The following is a 19,268-nucleotide window of genomic DNA, read 5'->3' on the forward strand; positions in this document are numbered from 1 at the left end:
AGCCTGGTCTACATAGTAAGTTACATGGCGGCCAAGACATAGATAGATAGATAGATAGATAGATAGATAGATAGATAGATAGATAGATTAGATAGATAGATAGAATAAAAGAAATATAGATAGATCATAAGATACAGGAGGAAATGGGCTAGAACAATGGCTCGCTGGTTACAAGCATGTGTTACTTGTAGAGAGAACCAGAGCTTGACCGTCAGCACTCATGTCAGGCTCACAAACTCCTGCAACCCCATCTCCAGGCGACCTCCTGGCCTCTGTGCGCACCTGCGCTTACATGCACATGCACATGCACACGCACGCACACACACACACACACACACACACACACACACACACAGACAGAGAGATTAAAATAAAAAGAAAAGCGGATCTTTCAGCCTAGTGAGGAAGCTCTGCTTACCACCAGCCTGACAGCCTGAGCTTCATCCCACACTGTAGAAGACAACTAATCCACAAAAGTTTTCCTCTGACGTCCACACAAATGCTGCAGCACATATGTGGCCCACATACAAACCTATCATTTATGCACACCAAAAAGAAATGTCCATTTTAAAAAGAGCTTTCTTATTTCACAAATGATGAGTTGTTCTGTCAGATCAACAAGTGTGTGTGTGTGTGTGTGTGTGTGTGTGTGTGTGTGTGTGTGTGCATGAGTGTGCCTCTGGAGGCCAGCAGACAGCGGTGAGTGGTGTTCTTCAGGACCTATCCACCTTGCCTTCTTTTGTTGGTTTAGTTGGTTGTTTTTAGCGGTGGTGGTGTGTACATGTTAGTGTTCACATATGTTCACATACGGTGTTTATATGCTGGGTGTCTTTCTCTATCATTCTTGCCCCTACTCCCTCAAGACAAAGTCTCTCCCTGAGCCTTAGACTAGGCTGGGAGCCAGCAAGTCCCAGCAATCCTCCTGCGTCTGCCTCCACAGAGCTGGACTGCAGGTGTGTGCTGTCACACCAAGATTTTCACATGGTGCTGAGGATTAGAACTCAGTTCCTCATGCTTGTTCAGCAAGCAGCCTAACCCACTGAACCATCTCCCTGGCCCCCTTACATCATATCTTCATGGGATTTGGCAAGTATGTCATGAGAAACAAACTTACTTCTGTCATACAAGGCATTCATTACAGAAGTGCTACATAGCACAATTTCCCCTGTAAGAACATGTAAGACTGTTTCAAATCAAGAAACATGAATTCCCCTTTTCACTCGGGGGAGTAACATTGCAGCTTGGGCCAGTCTTAACTTAGGCAAATCTTTAAGGGATCTAGACACTGCCAAAGCCTCTAAAGTTGTCAAACACCTGTGGATCACTTTGTTGACTAAGCAGAAGCTCCAAGAACAGCTGACCACATTAAGTAAGAGAAACAATTTAGCAAATTGACTTTCAAGCAATTACAAGAACAGTTTATAGACAACTTAACAATTATCTGCTAGACTAAAGAGCATTGATTCTGCACACTCCATCTTTGTTTCCATACTCACCTGCTGTGAGCCAAACACAAAGTAGCTTGGGCACCCTTGGGTGTACCCAAGGGCCCTGCAAAGCTCATATTATTATTATTATTATTATTATTATTATTATTATTATTCCCATTATAGTAATGAGCTACCTAGGGCCAAGTGCAATGACCATCTTTTCTGCACCAAAAAGTGATGAACAACATTATACTGATAGAAACAATGGCACAGGTTGGGCATGTAGGTCAGTTGGTAGAGCGCTTGCCTATCATGCAAGAGGTCCTGGGTCTTATCCGAGCATGGAGGTATACATGTATGATCCCAGCACTGAAAGGTGCAGGCAGAGAAATCAGGAGTTCAAAACTATCCTCAATTACATAGGGAGTTCAAGCTTAGTCTAAAATACATGAAACCTGGTCTCAGAAAAGGAAAAGAGAGGCCCAGGCTGGTGGCACATGCTTTAAATTTCAGCACTTTGGAGACAAAAACAAGCATAACTCTGTGAATTCAAGTCCAGCCTGGTCTACATAGTGAGTTACAGGCCAGAAAAGGGTACACAGTGAGACCCTCTTTCTGAGAAGGAGAGACAGAGACAAAGGGGAGTGAGAGAAAGAGGAAAAAGAAGAGGTTAAAAAAAATAATTGCATGAGTCAGGCATCATCTGGAAAGTTTCAGAAAAATCTATAACATAAAAAATTTCCTAGTATCTTGGACTGCAGAAATGGCTCAGCAGTTAAGAGTAGTTGTTGCTCTTCCAGAGGACCTGGGTTCAATTCCCCACACTACTATGGTGCTTCACACCTGTCTGTAACTCCAGTTCCAGAGAAAACACTGCCTTCTGTGGCACACAGACACACGCTGTTGAATATTACTATTCACTATTGAATTATCTCTTAGTTAAACAGTGGTTATTCCTAAAACAGCTGTACACCCAAATCACCACACAGAGACTAGGATTTACTTAATTAACCCAGAGCACAATGCTGGGCAATAGTTACTCCACCCTAAACCTCCAAGCCTGCAGATTTTACTCCCATTCAGACTTCCCACATTATACTTGCTTTTTAGTCATATCTTAGGTCCAGTTCCTCTCTCTCCTGCTGATCTCTCTTCTCATACTCCTCCCATTCGCTTCCCTCTCCTCCCCTCTGGACCAGGATGTCCCACCCTATTCTCTCCGTTGCTCATCATTGGCTGGTTGTTTTATTGACAATACAGAGAACAAATGGTGGCATGTTTACACAAACTTAAGACAGGTAATGTTTAGAATAAGTATCACAATGCAATGTCTGGATTGAAACCAGATAGTGGGGTAGAGAAATCAGCATTTGAATGAACAGGGTAAATTGTATACATTCCACAAGAACATTATACCAACAGACATACAAGCAGGCAAAACTCTCATACAGACAAAAATAAATAAACATCATTAATTCACTGACATTGAAGGGAGCTCACTTTCCAAAGGTGAGAAAACTAACATTTAAAATCACTGGACCCTCCACACACATTGCCCATGTGGAGAGTCCTGTACCCAGACAGCCAGTCATTCTCTAGTCCATCTATCCAACACTTACTTAGAGCTCCCTGTAGGTCATCTTGACTCTTTGCTTGATTGGACTGGGAAGTGCCTAGGAGACTACTAACACTCGTCTCCAGGTGTGTCTGAAGACCTTTCTAGGGAGGGCTCAGGGAGAGGCCTGCCTGAACGCGGGTGGCTCCATCCCATGGGTTGGGAGGTCCAGATGGGACAAAGGCAGAAAGAAGGAGCGGGCGCGGTGTGCACCTGAGTGAGCAATAGTCTCCACTCGCTCAGGTGTTTGAGCACTGAGTTCCCACTTGCTGACACTGTTGGGGAGGTCACGGAACCTTTGAAAAACGCAGTCTTGCTGGAGGAAGTGTGTCCCTGGGGTTGGGCCTTGTGAGTTTATAGTTCACTCTGTCTGTTCGGTGCTTTGAATGGAAGATAGGCCCTTTAAGCCTCCTGCTCTGGGCACCTGCTGCCATGCTTGCCTTGCCATATGAATTCTCCCTCTGAAACTAGGAGCCCAGATAAACTCTTTCTTTCTTCCGTTGCCTCTGATCATGATGTTCAAAACAAAAAATAACTAATACATGCACCCAAATGGAATCCTGTTCTCTCCCTTCCTCTTTCTTTCTCTTGTTTCTGGCCACCATGAGAGACTGAAATGTCTAAAATCACAGGCTAAATAAAACCTTCCCTTAAGCTACTCCCCTGAGAATCGGATTGCAGGATCCAGAAAGCTTGACTAACACAGCTCATATGTTATTTAGGGAACTGGATGTCTACTGATGAACTGAGAAGACAGTTATCCCATGAATGAACCAGTAGCATCTTCCCATAGGGACCAGAATTACCCAAACCTCTCATAAGTACAATATCAGCCCTACAGTCTCAGTGAGTCAGTTGCTATAGTGATCTCCTGTTCAAGGCAAAGGGTCAAACTCCATAGTGTTTAAGGGGAGAGTCTTCTAATGAGATGAGAAAGCAATCAAAATCATTAGGCACTGGTCTTGGGGCAGCTCTTGGTAACATGCTTGCCACACAAGCATTAGAACCCATGTTTGGTGCCCAGCATCCACATAAAAAGCCAGTGATGTGGGCCTACAGAGATGGCCTGGGGGTTAAGAGTGTGCACTGCTTTACCAGAGGACCAGAGCCACATTAGGTGGCTCACAGACACCGGTAGCTTTAACTCCAATGGATACACACACATGCACATAATTTAAAATATTTTTTAAGCCAGACACAAGGCACATACTTGTATTACCTGGAAAAGTGGAGGCAAGAGAATCCCTGGAGCTAACTGGCCAGCTAGCCTAGCCTAATTGATGAACGACAGGCCAATGAGAGACCCTGTCTCAAGAGTAAATTAAAAAAAATAAATAAATAAAAACAAGGTGTATGTTCATGAGGAATGGTACCCAGCATTGGCCTCTGGCTTCTACCAGAGTGTGAAGAGGTACCTTGCACAAATACCTGCATGTATACACACACACACACACACACACACACACACACATTAATGCACACATACCCACACACAATCCTGAACATGTATACACATATATACATACGTTACACATGTTTATACACACATAGTCCCCCACATGCACATACAAGTTCATGCACACTAACATATACACACACCTATACATGCATGCACACATACCTCCAGAGAGAGAGAAAGAGAGAGACATACTAGCACACAAAGATGCTTATAACTGTATGAATACATACATTTCTTTGGTGGTTGGTTGGTTGGTTGGTTATTTTTCTCAAGACAGAGTTTCTCTACACAGCTCTGGCTGCCCTGGACTTGCTTTGTAGACCAATCTGGCCTCAAACTCATAGATACCTTCCTGCCTCTGCCTGTCAAGTGCTAGGCTTAAAGATGTACGTCACACGACAAGCTCAAAGGAATAATTTCAAAATCCCAACACATGAATTGGGTATAAGAGCTTTTCTAGGTACTATTGTTGGTAAATTCTCTGCAAACTAATACAGTCATAAAGAAAGAAAACCCCAATTAATTCAATTTTAGCAATGAAGACTCAGGAGCTAGATGCTGTGGTGAAAATCTGCTAACTCAGAGAGGCAGAGAAAGCACCCAGCTGGCCTTCATACTCAGCTCATGCTCCAAAGGAAAAAAGCCAAAAGGCTAAAACTAAATCCAAAAATCCCAAGGCCAAAAGCTTGCCATCTCACCTGACAGCCCAGGAGGAGAGATCCAAAAGCTCATTCTTCTTCTCTATGCTGTCTTAAATAGCCTTCTACTCAAAGTCCCTCCTTTCTGTTTAATTCCTGTCATCTGGTTACCTGACCTATGGTTAACTTTATTAAATCCTGTATACAGAAGGCTCTTAAATTAAAGGTGTGTGCTAGGACTGAACCACACCAACCAAGAAACAGGTTTTTACAGTTCACAATCTCGGGGTTCATAATGGGATCAAATATCCTGCAACACTCCCCCCTTGTGTATAAATAAAAGACTTTTTTCTAACATCTAAACTATATATTAGCTCATAAAAAAGTACATCCATAAGGTCCAGTCCATTAATACCAGGCAGCCTTGGAGAAAGTACTCTACTACCTTCCCTATCTTGGTAAGTCCATAGTTCTATACCTAAATCACTTTGTATCATAACTTGCATTGCAATCAACAAACATCTTTTTAGACCTAAAGTATCTTCTTAAATCCTAAACAACTTAAGCTTAATTGTAAGACTGTAACTATTTAGTCTTCTATCCCATCAGAGACTGGAGAAAGATAAATATTACCTGAATAAACAGGAAGCACAGAGCAAGCAGCTTCCAAAACTATAGAAATTACAGATTCTGCTGGCCACCTGGACAGTCACCAAAGATTTCTCTATGACGTTGGTGCATCATCTTCAGCCTTCTGGCTCAGAATATCTGATAGACTTTCCTGTGAAGCAGATATTATGAAGCACTTGCCTACCTTGTCCTTACAAAGATCAACAGTTAATTTTCCTGCATCCAGTTTGTCCAGCATTCGATCTAGAGTAGAAGCAAGGGCATTCCTTGCCCAGGGGATGGCTGGCTTGCTTGCTACGTATGAAGCCATCTCCTAAAAGAGAATTTTTTATGCTCATCATATTCTTCAAAGTCAAAAGCGGGTGCTGCCATGAGCCAACAGGTCTTCCTGTCAAAAATTCTCAAATTAATAAAACATCTTGAAATGCCATATTCTGTAGATCTCTAAGGTTTTTGAAGACTGTCTAATATCTCTAGTATATCTGAATTGCTTGTTTCTAGCTGTAACCTGACTGATTAACTTAGAAAATACCTGTAACAAAAAAAAAAAATCTGATTGACTATTATGTTTCTTTTCTTAGTTGTCCTAAACAGTTTGTGATAGCTGCTTTCAAAAGGACTAAAACATCACACTGCATTTTTAAGAATTATATAGGTACAATATCTTAAAAAGAGCTGATACATAGTATGCTGTAACCAAAATATAACCTGAATTTTGTATCAATATACAAAGATCTATAAGAGTAGATTCAATAATCTACCATTTTCCTATTGTTCCTATATTATTTCTATATCCTCCCTTTTTTGTCTAAATAAAAAGAAAATATTTTAACTCCAATGCAGTAAAAAATATTTACAAAAATGAAACAATTTTTGCTAAGTTTTCCACAATGTCCAGCTTAGTTGTATTTGGCAGTTTTAGGAATAAGTATTTTTTAGTTCAAAATTCTATAAAATGTTCATGTTAGTCTCAGCAATTTGAATGTCCTGAGCAGTCTGTAGTCCAAAGTTGATCTTTGGTTGGTGTTTGTCAGCTTGGTGGCAATCCTGAATAGGCAGAACATAATAGTCAACTCAAAGATGCCTATAGGAGTCAAACATTACAGAGGAAGGCCCCAGAGTTAGCACGGAGACCAGGATTGATGCAAACAGCAGGAGGTTTATTGAACCCAACATGTTGGTTGCACTGTAAGGAGAGGTGACCCCGAGGAACAAAGTCTTTGGGTTTTTATAGGTAACTTTGGAAGTAACAACAGGGCAATTTTTCATTGGTGGCTATTCTGAGCCTAGCTACGTGCTTGGGCCAGCATGCTCAGGGTTAAGCTGCCCGCTTTGCAGTTTCTCCAAGGATTGCCTGCCCCCACCTGTGCCCTTGGGGGCTTTTCCAGCAACAATCTGTGAATGTGCCAAGGACTGCCTGCATCTATGTCTTTGGGGTTTTTCCAGCAACTGTCTGACTGTGAGGTTTGAGTCCCGGGGTTGGGTGGGGGGGCAGAGGGAAGAGGGTGTACTCTGCACTTAGCAGTTAGTGGAAAGTTCCCAGTTTTCCCAGTTTTCTTGGTTGTTCTCAAGCCAGATCTCATCAATGCCCACTGTTTGTGCAGAACTAAGCAGCAAAAGAAGCAGGAAGCAGTTTTTCCCACTGGTTGGTGTTTCACAATCCAGGTGGAGTCATCATTGGGGTTCCTGTCATCTTCTTGGAAACCTAAATAGTTACTGTTCAGAGTGGTAGGAAACCTCAATTAAAATTTTAATTGCTCTGTGGATGAGTTTTACAGTTCACAATCCTGGGGTTCACAATGGGACCAAATATCCTGAAACAAACAAGAACAAATTTTCAAACATTACTGCTAATAGGTGGATAAAGACCACATCCCACGCTGCATGCACCTCCCTGTTTTGGTAGCTAAACAGAACTGCAGTCTTTAACACAAGTACTTTCCAATATACAATAACTCTGGAACATGTTTTACTTCTCTTCAGTCCCTTTTCAATGTTCTAGAGCATGAAGATTGGGTAATTAGTTTAACCAAGTTAAATCCTGGAGGACCCACCCACTTCCTGGGCTTTGAACACCGTGTACATATTGCTGACTTGTTAATTTATGTGTCTCACTCATTTGTCTCTGTTTCAGGCGTGGGCATCCCATGCTTGCTTGGCCTCTCCTCTCTGTCACAGGCCTTGCAAGCCCAGCAAGCCCAGCAAGCCCCAAGCAGGACCCTAGGTCCTCCAATTTCTTTTACATTCCTTTGGACCAGCATTTTGCATCTTGCTGCTTTTCTCATTAATACTGGAATTTTGGTACATTTATGATGCCTTTGTATAAGAAGTTTGCTGCATAACATTTTGAGAATTACATCTGAACAATCGTAAAAAATATGGCAATCCCCACCCTCTCCTGTATATTACATTTTGTTCTTTCCAGATGGCTTATGGGAAGAAAAGTTATAAAATCCATGACTCACTCCTTCTCGACCAAAGCAAACCTGGAAGTGAATGTCTCCATGAGACCCTGAAAGGTAGCAGCAAGAGACTAGGGACTCCGTGTCTAAGACGCATTCGGCAGAACCTACCCGGCCTACCTAACGTGCCAGGGATGAGGAAGTCATCATCCAGACATTTGTTTTAATCTATGGAGTCAGAGGATAAAATGGGAAGATACAAGCCCCAAACTGAGTCCTCCCAGGAGGCGATGACTCATCCTCGTCATTGGGTATTCGTTGATCAATCCAAAAGTAACTCTGAGCGATCGGGCAGCGTCTGACAGACTCAGCTCCTCTGTAACAGGATGCAATGTCTGTGCTGTACATATGCTTCTCATGTCTGTTTGTAGGTTCAGTTTAGTGTTGGATTAGATATGTGATTCACAAGCTGAACTTGACAAGGCAACTCTTTGTGCCAACAAAATTTTTGAAGGAAATAAATACCACACACACACACACACACACACACCATGAAACTTACTTGAAAATTTTTGAAAATGATAGAGATTTTTTTTTTAAGTTACATTTATAGGAGCTGGAAAGATGGCTCAGTGGTTAAGAACACTGGCTGCTCTTCCAGAGGACCCAGGTTCAATTCCTGGCACCCACACAGCAGCTCAAAACTGTCTGTTCCAAGGATCTGACACCTTCACATAGATATACATGCAGTCAAAACACCAAATACATAAAATAAAAATAAATAATTCTTTTAAAGTTACATTTATTGGGGGCAGGGAAACATTAATGGCACAGCACATATGTAGAGGTCAGAAGACACCTTGCCTGAATCAGGTCTCTCTTCTACTACGTGGATCCTGGGAATCGAACCCAGGACACGAAGTTTGCCAACAAATTTCCTTGCTTATTAAGCCATCTTGATGACCCCAGAACTTCTTTTTTTTTACTTTTAAACACAGAGTTTTATGAATCCCAGACAACTCTTGAATTTGTTACTGTAGCTGAAGATGACATTGAACTTCTGGTCATTTTAATGAAGCTGGCTAGAGAGACGAAGAAAATTGATGGGACATGGGAATTAAAAAAGCCCCTCATCCTAGGGACTGGCGGAAGCCTTTGCCGGCTGAGAACAGGGATTCATACATTACTAACATTGGCAGCAGAGGTTCCCTATGCAGAGCCAGTGTTTCTTTTATGTGAGTTGCTTCAGATCTGAGTATTAAAATAGCAGTGCCTGAGGCCCGAGTGTGCAGGACCGTAGCTTTGTCCTTCTCCAACCGGAACCTGAAATTTCCTAAGGATCTCACAAGAAGCCCCACTCCACAAACCTCCTGGCCATGGCCTTACCCATCAGACTGTAACTGTCTGCAAGCACCTCTGGACCATGCTAGGCTCCGTGCTGGGCTTCATCTGGACCTACTGTGTATTCAACTGTTAAGTGCTTGTACCTCAAGAACCTTACTATCCCTTAAGCAAATTCTCTCATACCAAAAATGACACTGTGTGAATCTTGCCTATTTGGCTAATAAAGTTGCCTACAGCCTAGGTGGGGCAGAGGTAGGTGGAGGGAAGGTTAGTGAGCTTGTGGGGTCGTAGCTTGCACTGAGACCTGGCCTGATGGAGCATAAGCAGCCCAGTGGAACACGTGCAAGTATTTAGGAGCATTTTGGATGAAAGGCAGATTAGATAGCTTACAGCGTTGATATCTGCCCTGCCCTAGTAGTTTTTCATTTGTTTGGTTGGTTGGTTGGCTGGTTAGTTGGTTGGTTGGTTTGGTTGTTTTGGTTTGGGGGTTTTGTTTGTTCGTTTGGTTAGCTGGTTTTGGATTTTTTTTGTAGACAAGGCTGGCCTCAAACACACAGAGATCTGCCTGCCTCTGCCTCCTTGAGTGCCAGGATTACAGGCGTGCGCCACCACGCCCAGCTAATCCCTAGTGTTTTCAGGCTTATTATCAATCTAAAAAATTTCTGTCTTTTATTTGGAAAATAGCTGGTTAAGGAATAACTGCCACCATATTAATAACCAACATTAATAGAATAATTAATTCCTTTTACATATGCCTTAATAATTATATGAAACAATATTAAATATTAATAATACCACAAGCGCTCTGGTTTATCAGGGAAAGCCTCTGGCAACCCTTTGCCATGGATCTGGAGCTGCTCAAACTGTCTGTATGCTGTGAAGACACCGAAAGGACACGCGTGAGAACCCCGCCTGGCTGCGTGCGAGCGTTTCTGCTGCACTGCTCCAGCAACCTCCCTGCTTACACCTGCACTCAAAACTTCCTAATCAACCCCAAGTTCGCCTCACACCAGCTCATCCTAAAATGCTCTTCCGTGGCATAGTAAGGACCTCGGTTTCACCTGAGCAGAGATCTCTGGAAAGAGCTTCTCGGGCAGCTGCAGGCAGCAGCATACACCTTGGTCTCTTCCCAGCCCTGTCGCCTCTGATGTCAGATGGCTCACATCTACCTCAGCAAAGAGAACTTTCTCCACTTTTTAATTTTATTTTTTTATTTTTCAGACAGAGTCTCAAGTACATCATGCTGGCCTCAACCTCATTATGTAGCTGAGGGTGGCTTTTCACTTTTTTATCCTTTTGCCTCCTCCTCCTGAGTTCTGGGATTACAGGCATGTACCATGACACCCAACTGATACAAGTTGGGAATGAAACCCAATGGCTGGGAAGACACCTTAGTCAGTAAACCGCTTGCACTGCATCCATGAAGTCAGCTCTGGAGGTTCATGATTGTAATCTCAGTTTTTGGGAGGCAGAGGCAGGCAGAAGGATGGATCCCTGGGGCTCACTGGCTGGCCAGCCAAGTCTATTTGATAAGTGGCTGCTGAGAGATGCTGCTTCAAAAGCAAACAAAAAGTGCACCATACCAAGGAATAGTTCGCAAGGTCATTCTTTGACTTCCATATGCATACACAATGGTGTGTGTGTACACACAACCATGCACATGCACACATACAAGAGAGAGGCAGACAGACACAGAGACAAACAGGCAGACAGACAGACAAACAGACAGAGACAGAACACTCAGCCCGAGGAAGTGAACTAATAGTGAAAAAATTCCAGGCTTTTCATCTAATAAATATATTTTGAACATCTGCCATGTGTTAGACAAGGTACTGACACAGAGTATATACCATGTTTAGATACATGTCTGCCAAAGGCTCACAAGTCCTGTGGTGGCATTATTAAGAGATGGTGGAGGGGTATTTTGCTATACTCGTAGGAGCAGTGCCTAGCCCGTCATCATCACAAAGGATGGAAGCAGATGCACAGCCACAGTCAAACCTTAGGCAGAGCTCAGGGAGCCCTGAGAAGAGGCGGAGGAAGGGTTGTGGGAGCCAGAGGGTGGGAGAACAGGGCCCACAGAATCAGCTAAGCGGGCTCCCAGAGACTGAAATAGCAACCAGGGAGCCTGTGTGGGTCCATGCTAGGTCCTCTGCGTACCTGCTGGGGTGGTTTATAGCTTGGGCATGGCAGTGTCTCTGACTCTTTTGCCTGCTCATGGGCCCCTTTTCCTCCAACTGAGTTTCCTCATCCAGCCTTGATAATGAGGGGTTATGTCTAATCTTATTGCATCTTGTTATGCCATGTGCAGTTACTATCCCTGGGAGGCCTGCTCTTTTCTGAGGGAAAGTGGAGGAGGAGTGAATCTGGGAGAAAGGGGCGTGGGAGTGGGGCACTGGAAGGAGGGGAGGGGGCAGTTGTATGAAAGAAGATTAAAAAAATAAAAAAAGAGCTACTGGAGGGGCTGGAGAGATGGGTCACTGGTTGAGAGCACCAGCTGCTTTTCCAAAAACCCTGGGTTTGATTCCTAACACTTACATGGCAGTTCACAACCATCTGTAACTCCAGCTCCAGGGAATCAACACCCTCTTCTGGCCTACTCGAGCACAAGGTAAATTCATGGCACACAGAGTTAATGCAGACAAAGCACCCATATACATAAGCAAAAATAAAAATAACTTAATAATAAAAAAAAAAAAACGGGGCCTATGGAAGAAAGCAGTCATGAGGAGATGCGCTTGGAAGGCCACGAAGACCCCGACCCTCCTCTTTGCTTTCTGGGTATGATGATGCAAACAAGCCTCCCTAACCACAGCTTCCCATGCTGACATGCTATAAAGCCACAAGGCTGGCCAATTGAGAGCCACAGTAAACTTTTTGTCTTGATAGGTTGTTCTCTTGGGTATTTATTACAATGACACCACACTGATAAGCATGGGGTACAGTGTTCTCTTTCCTTGGAAACTGGGCAGACAAGCTCTGCAGAGTAAATAACCAGATGGGCTTTAGCACCTCCTGCTAAGGAAACTGCTCCTTCTGAAAGGTGGAGTCTCTTGTTGGTGTCTGTGTGGGGTCTCATACACAAGGTTTGTATGTAGCTACCCAGCAATGTGAAAAGCTTCTGGGTGGCTGGGCCTTTGCCGACTATGACTCTGTCTCCTTCTACACTGACCCTGAAGCTTTCCCCAGTGATCTCCAAGGGGCACTCACTGGGCCAAGCCCAAGTATTCTGGCAGCCTTAGAAGGGCCCCATCTGCAGTTTTATTATTCTTTGTGCTCTTTCTGTGCTTGTATTAAGGTTCTGTTTCCAGGCTGCTTGGTCATCAGCTCCCAGAGACTGACTACTCAGTGTATTTTATGCACAACACACAAACGTGCATCAGGGGTTGAGGGTCGTGTGTGTGCATCTATGTATATATGTGTATATGTGTATGTGTGTATGTGTGTGTATATGCATCTATGTATGTATGTGTATATGTGTGTGTATGTATGCATCTATGTATATATGTGTATATGTGTGTCTGTGTGTATGTGTGTCTGTGTGTGTGTTGTTCACTCTTTATGTCCCAGGCAGAACTAACTACTCAACAGGTATATTAAAAGCCATTCTCTGATATTAGAAATAAATTGGGACTTTGTACTGATGTTCATTTAGGTGTCATCCACCCAAAGAGCATCAGACCCGTCTGATACCTTTTTCTCAGAGGCGGAACCTGGGGCATCAACCCGCATGCAATCAGACATGCTCTTCTCTGAGTCCAAAGCGGCTGACCCTGAGTGCAGTGCTTAGCTTCGCATCCTGAGCGTAACATTTTAGCTTTTTATGGTAGCCAACCATGCTTGGGGAGACTGTCCTGCTTCAATGGCTGTAAAGGCCTGAATGGTCATGGCTGCATTACTCTGTTGTGAGACTCTAATCTTGCATTTTTACCACAGGCAAACCAAGGAGACCAACCTCTACTCTTGCCTGATGCGTCTAAAACAAAAAGGGGGAACTGTAGAGAGCTGCGGAATGCTGCGCCTTAAAGATGGAGCTGGTTTCCACCTTCCACCTTCCCGATGGTGAGTGCTCTCTGTCACGAACAATTTCACATTTGGCTAAGGCCGAAGATCTGGCTTGCTTCCATGTATGTGGACCTATCTGCATTGCCCACATGGCACGCTGGGGTTGGCTACCCAGAGGCTATTTAAGCTGTGGGCTGGCTTTCCCCAGGGTCAGATGATCGTTCAAGGTTCCTGAATAAACTGCATTGGAAAAAAAAAAAAAAAAAAGAAGTGGGAAATAGCAAGACCTGGAGAGAACAGGAACTCCACAAGGAGAGCAACAGAACCAGAAAATTTGAACACAGGGAACTTCCCAGAGACTCTTACTCCAACCAAGGACTATTTGTGGAGATAACCTAGAACCCCTGCACAGATGTAGCCCATGGCAGTTCAGTGTCCAAGTGGATTACATAGTAATGGGAAGAGGGACTGCCTCTGACATAATCTGATTGGTCTGCTCTTTGATTACCTCTCCCTGAGGGGGGAGCAACCTTACCAGGCCACAGTAGAGGACAATGCAGCCACTTTTGATGTGAACTGATAAAGATCAGAAAGGAGAGGAGAACCTCCCCTATCAGTGGACTTGGGGAGTGGCATGCATGCAGAAAGTGGAGGGAGGGTGGGATCAGGAGGGGAGGAGGGAGGGGCTTATGGGGGGATATAAAATGAATAAAGTGTAATTAATAAAAAAAAAGAAAAAAAAAGACAAAAAAAAGCAGATGAATGCAATTAAAAATTTTAAAAAGGAAAAAAAAAAAGCCATTCTCAGGGCCCATAATGCTTCAAATACTGTGTTACAATGCTTCAAATGTGTCACAATATGTCAAATACATGGCTTCTTAGTATAATAATGTCTCAACACCAAACAACAAGAAGTAACACTGAACAATTTGACAATGTGAGTACATAGCAACAAGCCACCCTAGCTTTTACGTTTCTTACCAAACAATTGTAAGATACTATCTTTTTCTTGGGTAGGAAGGAGCCCCTGACAACAAACAGGCTTTTAGCAGTCAGGGTTCTCGAGGACCAGAACTGGTAGAATGGACATATGTTAAAGGGGACTGATTAGACTGCCTTACACAATAGGGTCTGCACAGTCCAAAAGTGGCTGTCTTGGTTGAAGTAGCTGAGAACCCAGTGGCTGCTCAGCTCATTAGGCCCCAGTACTAGTCTAGTGCTGCAGGCCTCACAGATTCCCCCAGAGTTACTGGCCCTTGGTCCACATTGGATGCTGGTTTTGGTGGCATTGCAGGATGACAGTGGCAGCATTAGGAGCTGGAGCTGCAGCAGCAGCAGAGTAGATGAACTTGCATGCACAGCATAAAGACAAATGGAAAAAAGCAAAAGCTTTTCTTTCCTGGTCTCCCTTTTATCTAAACGTGCAGCTCACATTTAGAGACGGTTAAATTTACCAAGAAACTGGAGGCTCCACATTCAGTGAGAGAGCCTATCTCCAGGGGTTAATCTGGAGAGTGATAGAAGGAGTCACTGAGCATCCTCAGGCTTGCATGCCTGCACACACAGGCGAGCACACAGGGGAAAACTAAGATGTTTAAGGCTGGAACTACATCTCAGTGGTAGAGAGCTTGCCTGGGATGCAGGAAGTCAGTTCCCCCCTACTCTAGAAGAATCAGCTGTGAAAGTGAAAACAGAGCTCAGTGGTAGGTATTTGCAGAAGGCTAAAGATTTAACTCGTGGAACCACACCTGGAAATGTACCGTACTGCAAAGAGAAAGGAGGCCTTGAAGAATGGAAGTTCCTCTTCTGGGAAGTATCAGGTAGATGTGTTTCTCTTATAATGGTGAGGACTCGCTATGAACAGTAACTGAACTAAGACAATACAGAGAATACAGTTTAGAGTCGAAAAGGGAAAAAATAGAATTGGAAAGGCGTTAAAGGAAGTTCTTTGTAACCCAAGCTGAGATCACAAATAGAAAGGAGAAGGAAAATGTAGCTGATTCCTTTGCCTGCTCTGATCCTGTTTTGTGTTTTAAATCACACACAGGATATAAATGTGCACACACGTAGGTGTCATCTAGATAATACACTACACCAAAGGGGGAAAAACCAAACTGGAGGATCCCTGTGACATCGTAAACTCAAGCTGTTTCCCCTGGCCCAAGAAATCACTGCTGTTTTATTTGTGTTGCTATTGATAATTGACAACCATGATCTTAACTCACACTTTAGCAAAGAGAAAAAGGCAAAATATCTAAAAATTTCTTCTGTTTTATCTCTGGCATTCAGGCTCTGGTTAACTGACTTCACTAGAGAGGACTTGTGGGCCCATGAGATGAGGAGAAAAGTCACCAACAGTCTTATCCAGGGCTGGAAACTGCAAGTTGTAATACCAGCCTGCCAAGCAAGAGATGGCTGCTGGAACACCCGTGGCATGGTGTGGGGCACCCACTGTCTGCTTTCTGACTGGATTTCAGGCATTCTCCACAGGGAGTAATTCCTGCCTGGCATGATAAACCTTGGTGGGAAGAACATAGGCCCTAAGCAGGCCTCCACTGCTGCTGTTTCGCTAAATGCTCATTCTGTCAAACTGCCTTCTAAATCTTTGTTTAGACCTATGGATTAACACTGTTCTCATGAGAGAAGCTTGGAGCGGACAGTGTTAATGCAGAGACTCAAACTATTCAAAGTGTAGGGAATAAGCAGCAATGAGTGCTCAGCCCTAAATGGGGCATCACCCCCCACCCCCAGGGCTGGGGGAGGGAGACGTGTATTTGTAAGTCTCAGGATGCCCCTTGCAGGGATTTTCTCTTCCATCCTCTACTCTGACCTTTGCTCTGGAACTGAAGTCCTGCTGCGGCGGTGATTAGCAAGTCAACGATGATTAGAGCTTCCTTCTCTTTTGCAATTAGCCTAGATGCAATATTCCATTTGGTGTGCATTTTATTCAACAATACTTAACTGGCTCTGATAATGGGGGAAACGCAACAGTTCATTATAAGTTATATTGTAATATTTACATAATCGTCAAGCGGTCTCACATTTAGTTCTTTGAGGGTGAATCTCAAAGGATAGTTTTGAGTTTCTTCCTACTTTTCTTGACTTCTGTATTGTGTCTTACTATATAGCCTGGGATAGCCTGGAACGTGAGACAATACTTCTGCCTTAACTTCCTCAGTGTCAGGATTAGAAGCACCAACACTACACACCCAGCTCCATTTTTTTTTCAATGAAATCTTGTTACCATTATAACTATATTTTTAAAGATCAAAAATAAATAAAGGCATAAACTGTATTGTCAGCAGCTGGAGGAAGACCCAGCCCAACACCACCACCAGTGCCCTGAAAAGGCACCACCACCACTTCAGGACTGCCATTCAGATAAAGCCACATCCTTAACAATGCCACAAAACAAAATTTCATAACTGGAAGGGGTGGCAAACACCTTTAATCTCAGCACTCACGAGGCAGGTAAATCTCTGAGTTCGAGGCCAGCTTGGTCTACAGAGTGAGTTCAAGGACAGTCAGGGCTACACAGAAAAGCCCTGTCTTGAAGAAGCAAACAAACATAATTTCATAGTCAGAGACGGTGTTTTACACCTGCAATGTAAGCACTTCAGAGGCTAGAACAGGAGGATTGCCATAAATCTGAGGCCAACTTGAGTCTTAGAGTAAGTTGCAGGACACTCTGAGTTATACAGTTGAACCCTGTCTCCAAAAAACTGGGGTGGAGAGGGTAGCCAGGCATGGTGGCTGGCTTTAATCCCAGAAGTCAGGAAGCAGGGGCAGGAAGATCTGTATGAGTTCCAGGCCAACCAGGGCCCTAGAGTGAGACTGTGTAGCAGCAGCAGCAGCAGTAATAATAATTCCAAGAAAATTCAGAGTGAAGCAAAGTTATTGAGTACACAGATAAGCAATCATACATGTCCAAAACTTCAGAATGAGAAAGTAAGGAACATTCTTAAGAAGAATATAAATTGGGTATGGTGGCCTGTAATCCCAGCACTCATGAGGCTGAGGCAGGAGGATCTCTTTGAATTTGTGGCCAGCCTGGAATGCATATCTAGACCCTAACTCAACAATACCCAACAGGATTGTTGTTTGTTGTTACAACAACAAAACCCAATAGGATCATCATTGTCATAGTCTCTAAAGATGATTCGGCAGTTGGAGGGGCACCACGGCGGCCCATGTCAAGGTGTGCCCCTCTGGTGAATTACATCCTGCAACAAATCTGGTATAAAAGAGGTTTATTGGGAGGAAGTGAGAGGGCATGGGAAGAGTTAGGGACAGTGAGTAAGCCATGAGTGCAGAGAGAGAGGGGGCCCAGAAAGGAAGAAAAACAGTGGGAAGAGAGAGGGAAAGAGAGAGGAAGAGGGAGAGGGACAGAGACAGAGATAGAGAGAGACAGAGAGAGAACGCTGGGAGTATGAGCTCATACTCCTGGCAGTAGTAGCAGGTGATGAAGTAGTACTCTGAGGGCGGCCAGCAGAATCGCCTGTTTGCTGACAATTGTATGAATCCAAGCATCCTAACCATGGGTACTCACAGGACCCTACAACTTTGAAAGGTGGTTCTCTAAAGATATAATTCAAAAGGTTTAACGACCAAGAACGCTTAGATATTAAAATTTGAACTTTAACTACAATAGGCTAAGCATGGTGGCACACACCTTTAGTCTCAGCACTTACAAAGCAGAGGCAGGTGGATCTCTGAGTTCAAGGCCAGCCTAGCTTACATAGTGAATTCTAGACCAATGGGCTGGATAACTTTTATCTCTTATCTTAAAGCTCATTTTGTCAATGAAATGAATTGAAAGACAGCTTCACAAGAGGTGATTTTCATCAGTCAGGTTTAGGGTGAGAAAGGCTGAGCTATATGGTTAAGATTAAGGTCCAAACACTCTGCCTTAAACTAAGCATAATTTTTTGTTTTGAAAACATTTGTTTGAACATTTTTTTCTGGAAATTTGGTTTTTTTTTTTTTTAATTATGTTGGTGTTTCTGACTTGCAGCCATCAACATACCTTGCCAGACTCTAAAATGAGCAGCTTTTTTCTTCCTTAGCCTACCTCCATTGCTCATCTTTTTTTTTATTAATTACAGTTTATTCACTTTGTATCCCCCCCCCGTAGCTCCCTCCTTCCTCCCCTCCCAATCCCACTCTCTCTCCCCCTTCTCCACCCATGCCCCTCCCTAAGTCCACTGATAGGGGAGGTCTTCTTCCCCTTTCTTCTGATCCTAGTCTATCAGGTCTCATTAGGAGTGGCTGCATTGTCATCTTCTGTGGCCTGGTAAGGCTGCTCCCCGCTCAGGGGGAGGTGATCAAAGAGCAGGCCAATCAGTTCATGTCAGAGACAGTCCCTGCATTGCTTGGACAAGCAAGCCTCCCACCAGCTTTAGAGGCAGCAGTGTCTATGAAAGGCCTGGGCCATCCCTTCAGAATGGTAACACTGAGACAAACCAACACAGGCATCACCGGGTACATCCAAGGTGTCACTAGGGATGCCTTGCAGTGGGATGGGGAAGGTTTCATACAACGTTTCACCCCATTTAAACAGGAAACCCAGTGCTCCCATCTACCATCCCAGTGAACGCTGGCTTGTATATAGATATATGTTTACATGTAACTATGTACATCTGTCTGTTTTTGTTCATATGTTACATGTGTGTATGTCAATTGTCTGTATGTAAGGAGCTCCTTTTGTATCGTCCATTGAATGTGTGTATGAATATGTGCATGTCT

Source organism: Meriones unguiculatus, chromosome 11, assembly GCF_030254825.1.
Source record: "Meriones unguiculatus strain TT.TT164.6M chromosome 11, Bangor_MerUng_6.1, whole genome shotgun sequence".
Taxonomy (NCBI): Eukaryota; Metazoa; Chordata; class Mammalia; order Rodentia; family Muridae; genus Meriones; species Meriones unguiculatus.